At 36.6% G+C, this 7,577-nt stretch overlaps 1 non-coding gene across 1 annotated transcript; it reads right to left on the bottom strand.

Annotated features, from left to right (window-relative positions):
• Positions 1-7,276: 7,276 nt before the first annotated feature.
• Positions 7,277-7,358, bottom strand: TRNAS-AGA (transfer RNA serine (anticodon AGA)). The gene has a single exon. It is a non-coding gene; the product is annotated as a tRNA-Ser (tRNA).
• Between the last annotated feature and the right edge of the window lie 219 nt (positions 7,359-7,577).

Here is a 7,577-nt window from a genome sequence, read left to right as displayed (position 1 = left end):
TTTACCTGATGATAAGAAAAAGGCCCAAGCACTTTGCAAAAAAGCTGCTCGATACTGTTTAAAGCAAAGCAATCTTAATCGTAAAATGTTCGGTGGTCCTCTAGCAAGATGCCTCGGGCCTTCTCAAACAGAGTATGTAATGAGAGAAATACATGAGGGACATTGTGGAAATCACGCGGGAGGAAGATCTTTAGTAAAAACCATGATTAGAGCTGGCTATTACTGGCCAAAAATGGAAGCAGACGCGAAAAATTTTGTGGCTAAATATGACAAGTGCCAAAGATACGGTAACAACATGCATCGACCTGCTAAATTATTACATCCGGTCATTGCAACATGGTCTTTTATGAAATGAGGGATGGATATCGTGGGTCCGCTATTAAAGGCAAGGCACATAAATCACAGAATTTTTTTAAAGTTGGCAAATTAAAAGGATTACTTCAACGCCTTACTATCCGGTGGGTAATGGACAAGCTAAATCAACAAATAAAGTCATTATCAACAACTTGAAGAAAAGATTGAAAGAATCTAAAGGCAATTGGCCAGAGGTGTTACCTGGGGTCTTGTGGGCTTATCGAACAACCACAAAAACAAGTATGGAGAAAACACCATTCTCACTTGTATACGGAGCTGAAGCCTTGATTCCAGTTGATATAGGGGAACCAAGTACGAGATATACACAAGCTACTGAGGAATCAATGAAGAAGAGATGCGAGTAAACCTAGATTTACTTGAAGAAATGAGGAAAACTGCATTAATAAGGATGGCAGTGCAAAAACAAGTTATGGAGCGATACTATAACCGGAAAACTCGTATCAGATACTTCAAGATTGAGGACTTCGTACTCAAGAAAGTTTTCCAATCCACGAGGGCAGCTAATGTAGGAAAGTTAAGTCCAACTTGGGAAGTGCCTTATAAGATTCATGGTGTCGCAGGAAAAGGAGCTTACGAACTTGAAACACTGGATGGCAAGATTCTACTTTCAAATTGGAATGTTGTTCATCTGAAGAGATACTATTTCTAAGGAAAAGAAATACCCACGTGCAGGTATCCTCATCTAATAACTTTTATTTTTGAATTTTTAAAATTTTACTAACGATTTTAGATGATATGCAAAAAGCTAGCCTGCACTAAATGATGAATTACGACCTGAAAAGACATGTGGAAAGAACATAATTCCCGGTCTAGGGTTACAACTATTATGATGGAAATTTAAATGGGTTAAGTAGTCTTCATCTGAAATCATACCTCCGAGTCCCGTATGTTTTTCCTTTTCAGGAAAAGGATCGCATGGAAGGAATAATCAAGTGCTCGAGATTTCATACTTCAAAGCTCAAATACTTGGGGGACTATATAATATACATATGATATATGTATAAAGAAGGCAAAGAAGACTGAAAATAATTAAAGTTCAAGTCAAGCCCAAAAGTCTACTCATCAAGTATATCAAGTTCAGAGCAAAGTCACGAACCTGTAAGACAAGACAATAAAAAAACCTTCATATAGATTTCATAATCTTATTATGTCTAGGTTAAAGGCAGTATTTAGCCATGGATTATAAAAAAACCCTTGGATTTTCTTTCCTTTTTGCAAATCTGTTGTAAAGAAAACAATTACGAAAAAGTAATAGAAGATATTTAAATACATGTAAGCTGTTATTTAAACTTGACAAAGTTCAAATGAAAACTTTATCAAAGTTATTTCAAGAAACATGTGTGTTCCTATTTCCTTTTTCGTATATTTACACCATTTTGAAGTGAAACGTCTTCTTCATTAAATGTCGTATATAAAGGGCCCTATTTTATAATTTCATGTTTGATTCAAAGATCCATGAAGTTAAAAAAGTATTTTTTTTATAAAAAAAATGCAAAAAGGGTAAGACGAAAACCCATGAATTAAAAAGCAAGACCTTGAATTTATATAATGAAACAAGGCAAAAAAGAGTAAAACAGAAGCTCAAGATAATTAAGTTGAAATAAAAAGTCTTGTAATATTAAGTTTATACTAAGTATGAACTTAGTTATAATCTGATTGTTATTCTTTACAAAATACCTCGAAAAGGTCTGAGGACTTGTCATTACCAAAAACTTAACTCCCAAATGGGACTAGGGGTAAAACCATAAATTCCACCAAGAAGAAAAAAAAAGAGTCAAACTTTATAAACTTTCACTATGGAGCAGAAGAAGAGTCTAAAGCAATATCATCAACAACAGAAGGCTCGATTTGATCTGAAGGAGCTGGGACATCCAGCGCACCTACATTAGCTTCAACATACTCAGGAGTATCAGCCATGGGAGAAGGAAAACTTTGGTCTTGCTGAGTTTTCTCAATGGTTTCCTTTGTCTTAGCTAACTGAGCATCCAAATTAAAACCCTCTTGGCTAGCCTCCACTAGGGTATCATGGCGTGTGTTTAAAATAGCCCAATTCACTTCAATAGTAGTTTTGTCCTCAAGAGCTTCATAATCCATTTCCCCTTGGTCAATCTCATTTTTGAGCTCCTCCTTCTCGGCCAAAGTAGCATCATAAGAAGATTGCAAAGGGCAAGTGAACTTTCTAAAAATCTGACCTTATCAGAAGACACACGAAGATCCTCTTGGGTCTGGATGAGTGTCTGAACAAGTTCACCTGCATAAACTTCTTTTTCGTTCAGCAAGGCCCTCAATCCTCTAATCTCTTCACTGGCTTTGGAGAGTTGCTCGGAAAATGATGTCTTAAGGAGATTTTTATCCTTTCCAGTCTGATTGGAAGAAGCTTTCTCAACTGCTAGCTCCGATGCCATAACTCTTAGCTGCTGCTCCAAGGTACACTTACTTTCTTCTAGAACTTCCATCTCAAGCTGAAGACTTTCATATTGCTCTTTCCAATTGTTTGCTTCAATTTGATAATCAAGCATTAATTGCTCCGTATGAGAAACTCTCTTTATCATCTCTATGCCAATAAGATTGATCTAAAAAAGAAGAAAGGGGTAAGAACCTTAATAAAAAAAGAATGGAATAAAGCGTAAAAAAAAGCAAATACCTTCAGTGATGATTGCACTATATCATTCATCCAAGTCAAAGAACTATGACTCTCAAGCTTGAACTTTTCGACTGGATCGATCAAGGGCTTCAACCATACGTCAGCCCGATCTGACTTTTTCAAAAGATTACCATCGGCAGGGACCTCAATGGTAATCTGCTTCATTGCTCCACTTCCACTTGAAGAACTAACCTCAGTACGAGGAATGGTAGTATTAGAAACTGTAGAGGAAGTCATAACAGTTTGGGGCGGAGCAGAAACAGTAGCAGTAACAACTGGCAAAGAACGCACCACAGGGATAGACATGGTAAAGGAGGCAAGGGGTATTTCATCGGAAACTAAATCTAAATTTTCACTATCAAACTCACGAGAAAAAAGCTGTTCATCAGAGTCACGAGCTGCCGTAAGAGTATCTTCATCAAAACTCACCAAGGTGGCTTCAACAGGCTCGGTCACGGGAACAGAACGGGGAGGATTCATTTCATCATCTGAAAAGACGCGTCTTCTGGCCCGCGGCCTTTTAACCAAGGAACTTCCATCTTATTCCTCTTCCTTCTCAGAATCCTGGGTCGCATCAGCCTTCCTTTCCAATGAAGAACTCACGATTATCTCTTGAGCTCTTTCCAAAGAAACTCTGGAAGCTGCGACTGCTTCAGCACTTACACCACGTATGGGGAACCCTGATAAAAAGAAGGGTCAATTAAATTCTAAAGGAAAGATGAACAAAAATATGGAAAGAAAGGGGATAAAGCATTTACCATGAGTTTTAACCTTCCAACCAAACCTGTGTGAAAGATTTTTTCAAGATCTACTTCCATCGGGGCAACAATCAATAACTTCTCTACCCAACCACAAAAATTGGGAATCTCATCAATAGTTCCCATGGTTGCTGAAAAAAGAGAAAGTTAAATAGCCGCAGGAAAAATAAACCCTTTCAAAATGGAAAAGGAAAAAAAGAGAGAAAATTGCAAAAGTAAAACTTACGTGCAAAATTCCACTTTTCAGGGAATGGTACATTTTCTTCACCTACTAAACCTACAGTAGGGGCAACAATAAATTTGGCATACCAGCCACGGTCCTTGTCATCCTCAGGGCTAACTAGCACTCTCTTACTACTCGCCACTAAAGTAAAGATCCCATGTCGAAAAAGCTTAGGAGAGTAGAGATGGATCAAATGGAAAAAAGTAAAAGGCAAATTAGCCAATCTTGTTAAGTGCCTTAGACAAGAAACAGTCCTCCACATAATGGGGCCAATCTATCCTAGACAAACGTTGAAAAAATGACAGAACTCAATGATAACAGGATCAATTGGGGGTTTAAAATTCAGTGTAAAGGGATATGTATACACAAACAAAAATTCGGTCATGTAAGATGTAATTCTTTGGTTTGCATTAGGAATTATGATAGGGAAGTCAGGTCTCCAATGGCAATCCCTACGGATAACAGAAATTAAACCTTCGGTAATCTGAGAAGGGTAAACATCAGCACGATCCAAAGAAGACATAGAAGAAACTTGATTCCTAATCGATTCTCTATCAGAGTAAAAAGATAGTTCAGAAGGGACAATTTCATCTACTAAAGGCTCACAAACTGGTTCACTAGAATCTTTACCTCTAGAAGAAGATCTATGTGAATGAGAACCCCTAGTTCTAGAAGGAGAGGTAGAACTCACTGGAGTAAAGAAACACCTTGTATAGACGAAGACCCTAAACTACGCAATCTTCCCTCTCTTCTACTTCTAATAAGAACAAGAGAAAGTTCATCAACAATGGGGACTCTTCGAGGATCAGGGTTTGAAGAAGACATGGCTGTACAAGGAAGAAAACAAGAATGAATATTCTAAGATAAGTAACTTTTTATGAGAAAGGCAAAAACAAAATCTATATTTATATTCAAAAGCAACCATCAAAGAAAAAGGTGTAATGATGGAAACGTCATGATGGGAATTATCACTTCGTAATTTATGAAGCCGCAAAAAAGCCCTAAAAGATGCTGAAGAGCCGCAGATCAAATCAGAAGATGCCACATGTCACGAGCATTAAATGGAAGTGACATATGAAGCGTCAGTTCCAGAGAAGGTGTAATGGCAGCAAAAATTCCCGCTTTAATGAGATCCACTTCCCAAATATTCTATTGTTGAATAAATGGTAAGTGGAGAGACTATCTGTATTGGGAAAAATCAAGTTAATATATCGAATTAATTATGTGATGACATGTCATGACACATGGATCAGTAAAGCAATGACAGTTGGCGAAGAATAGTTGAAGAGGCACGAGCTTTAACAGACACGAACAAAGATCCAAGAAAACCAGAAGGGATGGGTGCTCAAACCTCTTGATAATTTGAAGAAGCATCGGAAGAATGAACCTAGATAGCAAAAGAATATAGATACGTATTATTACAGGAAACGTTATAGAATCTGTACTGAACAGTCGCGATTGCCAATTATAACGTTACATTAAATGTCATTAATTGTCCATAATAACTCCATTAAGGAAGGAAAGAAACATATTACTTAGAAATAGCTATAAAAGGTGAGGAATGAATATTTGTAAGGACACAAAATGCTATTGGAATATACTGATTTACTTTACTTTTTATCCAGCTATTATTTACATCATTTATTCTTATTTCTATTTGATTATCAGTAACCCGAATTCTTCTAAAAACAAGCTTTGACCAAAATTCTTATTTTTGGTTAAACAGTATACTAGCCTGTTTGGCCAAGTTTCTAAAATCAGCTTATTTTGAGAAGTTTTTTCCCTCAAAAGTGTTTCAGAAAAATACTTTTGGGGAGAAGCCACTTTTTGATGCTTCTCCAAAATTGCTCCAGCTTCTACTCAAAAGCAGTTTTTTCGTCAAAAAGTTTGGCCAAAAACTTCAATTTGTTTTTGAAAAAAAAAACTCAAAATCAATACTTTTGGCTTTGGAGAAGTTTGGCCAAATAGGCTATACAACTCTGTCCTCGAAGCTAATAGTTGCTTAATTGAAAGGCACAATCCAAACTGCACCCATCAACCAAGCCAAAAGAGACACAACAGTAGTTTTTCTATCTTTCCAGAGTAGGGGTAAGCTCTTACGTACATACTAGCCTCTTCAGACCTCACTTGTGAGATTCCACTCGATTCTTCTTGTTGTTGTAGTTATTGTTGTTATGTCAGTAAAGCTTATATTTTTGGCGGAAATTGAAGGCATTAACTTGGTTTATGTAAAATTAAACCCCACCATGAAAAACCTGGATACTTGCATACTATCCTGATTAGAAGCAAAATATTAAAAAGGGTGACTTTTACAATTGTTAAACTTGACTGGATTTTATATGGATACTGTCTACTAAGCTTAAAAAGAAAGAGAAGAAAATAAAAACAATAAACAAAGATGTTGAATTAAGTAAAATCAAGTGCAGATGATGTGTATAGCTGCTAAAATTTCTGAAAAATAAATTACCTTCTTTAGTAAAACCGTTGAGCCTGCATACCAACTTATGAGAAGAACAATTTTACAATATATTCAACTGGAGCTCTTCCATATTTGGAATTTTATATAAGGGCTTCATAGGATTGAGAGGCGGTTTAAGGTTTTGGGAGATTAGGCAATGTTTGTGATTTTCCTATAAACTTTTGCAACACGTAGTATTTTCAAACACAATATTTTTTTAATTTTAATTCTTACAAAACTAGATCCAACATCGTTATTCTAAAACCAAATATACACCATAGTGCTATAATAGGAAGGAGAACGAATGAGTATAATAGGTAGCTATGCGGAAGGCTTTCCATTAGTAAAAACCCACATGGCCTGTCGATACCCCTCAATGCCTTCTTGGTCGAGCCTGTCGCACAAGGCTTGTCTAGTGCGGTTTACATCCCTTGTGTGGTTTGCAGGCTGTTACATAGTGAGAGTTTACCTAGTGCACACAGAGAACTCGCCTGAAGGGCAGAGACTATAGCGATTGCGAGTTTCCTTGTGATTCCAAAAAAAAAAATTCATATTCTTTTACAGACATGCACCAAAGTGAGCTACTAGGCTACCGTGAAGGGCGGTAAGTTCATACCTTTGGTCGAAAAATTCATGTATACAAAAATTTAGCAAAATTTTGTAGCATATGCTTAAGGTAAACCTAACATTAATTTTGTTTCATCTGTATCTTCATTCTTCATTAAAGGGATACCTCAAAGATCCTGTCCAGGACCACCAAGCAGAATGAAAAGGTCAGGGAAAGAAAGATAATAGCGAAAAGGAAAAGAAAAGAAATACGTGGACGGCAGGATTCGAACCTGCGCGGGCAAAGCCCACATGATTTCTAGTCATGCCCGATAACCACTCCGGCACGTCCACCTTCTTGCTGGATTTCAGCTTAACCTATTTTATTATATTTGGAATAAATTAATAGTAGTCTGCAAATGCTTCTTAAAGCTATTATTCTATCTGTTTCAATTTAGATAACACACTTTCCTAATTAGTCCGTTCAAAAAAGAATGACACATTTCTAGAATTAGAAATAATTTAACTTTAAACTCTTCATTTTACCCTTAATGAGAAGCTTTTATAACCACA

The sequence above is a fragment of the Nicotiana sylvestris genome, chromosome 10, assembly GCF_000393655.2.
Source record: "Nicotiana sylvestris chromosome 10, ASM39365v2, whole genome shotgun sequence".
NCBI classification, from domain to species: domain Eukaryota; kingdom Viridiplantae; phylum Streptophyta; class Magnoliopsida; order Solanales; family Solanaceae; genus Nicotiana; species Nicotiana sylvestris.
This window is presented reverse-complemented; position numbering and strand designations above follow the sequence as displayed.